This window comes from Gossypium hirsutum, chromosome A07, assembly GCF_007990345.1.
Source record: "Gossypium hirsutum isolate 1008001.06 chromosome A07, Gossypium_hirsutum_v2.1, whole genome shotgun sequence".
In the NCBI taxonomy this organism is placed as follows: Eukaryota; Viridiplantae; Streptophyta; class Magnoliopsida; order Malvales; family Malvaceae; genus Gossypium; species Gossypium hirsutum.
In genome coordinates, this window is record NC_053430.1 from 72,324,520 (window position 1) to 72,328,120 (window position 3,601).

Sequence of the window (3,601 nt, forward strand, 5' to 3'; positions counted from 1 at the left end):
TAAGTATTATGAGCCAAATCTCATGGCCATACACAAGATAAATCAACTATCATTATAAGCTAACACATTTGGCTAGACCAATATGACATATAACAAAAAGATTAGGGCCCTATACATGCCATACACAAAATGTTGAGATTAATTATACCTAAATTATCCTATTGATAGTGTGAACGTGCCTCCAACGTACTTTGATTCTTGAGCTAGCTTGACAATACTATAAGAAAATGGAAAAGTGAGAGGGTAAGCATAAAGCTTAGTAAGCTTGCATGTAATTAATAAGCAATAAGAATATGCATTTTCATACACATACATAACATAACTTGACTCATCTCATTCTCAATAATCATTGTAGTCATACCCTACCTCCTACGATTTACATAATATTCAATAGAACTCAAGATCATAATTTCTTTATTCTCCTCTTACTGAAGTTTTATCATTTTGTAATCTCAATAACTACTAGCTTGGCGTACATACTTGTACTCTTTCAACATGATCATAGCTTGTCATTTCTTTGACAAATTCTTGGACTACCAGTTAAACCATTTGAAATACTAGGGGCACTTGAAATTACCATACACAATAAGATGCTAATGCCATTTCCCAGACATGGTCTTACATGGGATCTCACATTGATGCCATATCTCGGATATTGTCTTATACGAATTCTCATTTTGACTCCATGCCCCAGGCGTGGTCTTACATGAAGTCTCATATCAACGCCATATCCCAGATACACACGGCCACTAGACACGCTTAAAGAATTCGCAGACTTAGTGCTTTAATGGTTAGTTGAAGTTGTAACGATCCCGCACACTTAGTGCCATCTCAAATAACCGAAGCTATCTCGATATCTCACACTTAGTGCCTCATGTAGCCGAAGCTATTCCAATTCGTACACTTAGTACTACTTATAGCCGAAAGCTATTTTAAATTGCACACTTAGTGCCGAACATAGTCGATTTATCATTGTGTGCAAACCATAATCAAATATATTCAATTTAAGCGTTATCAAAGCATTAAAACATAAATTGTAACATCATTATCACATACAAACTTACCTCGTACTCAGGATTGATAATTCGGATTGTTTACTCGATAATCTTCGATTTCCCTCGATCTAAATTGAATTCCTCTTTCTTGATCTATATGTATTCAAAATTAACTCATTTAATCACTAACACATTCAATTTAATACACAAACACATCTTTGGGCATATTTGCACTTTAGCCCCTAAAATTACACATTTTGACATTTTAGTCCCTAATTCACAAAATTACTAAATAAACAAAAATTTCCTTTTTCACATACTTGGCCGAATATTGATAGTGTTCATATTTATTTCACATTTTAGTCCCTCAAAAACTCATTTTTACAATTTAGCCCAAATTACTCAATTTCATCAAAAATTCAAAGACAAAACATATTAACCCAACATCAAGCTTCCATATACTATCATCAAACATCATAAAACTGATAATTTCATTAATGGCATAACTCAAAATCATCAAAAATATCACAAAATTGAGATATGGGCTTGATAGATTACGAAGCAATAATAAAAAAATGTAGAAATCACTAAAAACCGAGCTCAAAACATACCTTGATTGAGCAATGTGAATTCTGAATGTTTGAACCCTAGAAATGGTGTTTTTAATCTCTTATTTTCAGTGGAAAATAACTTGGAAAGGATGAGCATGTGGCTTATTTTTACTTAATTCATATTCATTTAATTAATTACTACTTTAACCTTACTAAATCATTAACATATAACATATAAACCATGGATATAAATGTCCACTAAACTTTAAAATGGTTAAATATCAACATAAAGACCTTTGCTTTAATAAGCCATAACAAATAAGCACACTTAACAGATAGCATGCAACATTTACATTTTACGCGATTAAGTCATTTTATCAAATTGAGCACACAAACGATCAAATTTTCATATGAAACTTTCACACATGCTTAACCACATACTGTAAACATAGAAATAATATTTAAATATTTTACTCAGACTTGTGGTCTCGAAACCAGTATTCTAACTAGGGTCTAAACCGGGCTATTACATAGACTTTTTACTATGGGGTTCAATCACTACATGGGCTCAAATAATCGAGAAATTTCTGCTGAAGTACTTCCCACTGGATAAAAATGCCAAGTTGATGAATGATATCTCTTCCTTTGTTCAAATTGATTTAGAGACTTTATATGATGCATGGGAGAGATGCAAACATCTACGAGATGGTGCCCTCACCATGGGTTTCCTCTAAGGTTGCAAGTTCAAACATTCTACAACGATTTAAATCTCTTAAATAGGCAATCGGTTGATGCAACAGTTGATGGATCACAAAACAATAAAACACCCAAGGTAGCCTACAAGTTTATAGAGGAGATGGCACTGAATAATTATCAGTGGCAAGTTATGGGGACAAAACTAATGAAAGTAGTTGGTGTTTTGAATCTAGATAGAATCACCATGTTATCTAACAAAGTAGAATTGCTAAATAAGAAAATTGATGGTTTATGTCTTTCTACGCAAGTAAATCCGGTGATGCAATGCAATACAAATGGATGTGGAATGAATAATCTAGAATGTTTACCCTTCGATCCTAGCACAAAGAATGAGCAAGTCAATTATATGGGTAATAATCCTAGACCTCAAAACAACCCTTACAGTAATAACTATAATGCAGGTTGGACAAACCATCCTAATTTTTCTTGGGGTGGTCAAGGAAACCAAAGAGCACAACAACCTTCAAGCTTCCAACAACCTTATCAGCAAGAGAAAAAGTCGAACCTTAAGGAGATGTTGACAAAGTTTATCTCAATGATAGAAACGCATTTTCAAAACATTGAGGCATCACTAAAAATTCAGCAAGCATCAATTCAAGGGCTTGAGAATCAAATAGGTCAACTTGTTAAAATAATTTCGAAAAGACCACAAGGTAGCTTGCGTAGCAATATTGAAATTAACCCAAGGGAGTAGCTTCATGCAATTACTGTTTGAGATGTGAAAGGGTTAGTTGAACCTAAACAAGAATCTAGGCAAGAAGATGTGGTGAACAAAAATAAGGTTGAGGAAGACAAGGAAGAACAAAAGTTGGATGTCAAGGAATACAAATCTCGAGTTCTATATCCTAACGCGTCAAAGAGAGACCACACGAACGAACAATATGGTAAATTTTTAAGCTTCTTAAAAAATTGCACATTAACTTACCATTTGTTGAAGCCTTTTTGCAAATGCCAAATTATGTCAAATTCTTAAATGAACTATTCACAAACAAGAGGAAGATAAATGATTCGTCGACAATGGAACTCAATGCAGTTTGCTCGACCATTCTCCAAAGTAAACTACCTAACAAACTAAAAGATCTAGGGAGTTTTACTATTCCTTACCTCATTGGCAGTTTAAATATTGATAATGCTTTGGTTGATTTAGGGGCTAGTATTAATGTCATGCCCTATAAAATGTTTAAAAAACTTGGTCTTGGGAAACCCAAAAACATTAGGATGAGCATTCAATTAGCAGATAGAACCATTAGATATCCTAGGGGTATTATTGAGGATGTACTCATAAAAATTGATAAATTT

At 33.5% G+C, this 3,601-nt stretch overlaps 1 non-coding gene across 1 annotated transcript; it reads right to left on the minus strand.

Annotated features, from left to right (window-relative positions):
* Positions 1 to 2,166: 2,166 nt before the first annotated feature.
* Positions 2,167 to 2,272, minus strand: LOC121204401 (small nucleolar RNA R71). Its single transcript, XR_005899326.1, has one exon. It is a non-coding gene; the product is annotated as a small nucleolar RNA R71 (small nucleolar RNA).
* Between the last annotated feature and the right edge of the window lie 1,329 nt (positions 2,273 to 3,601).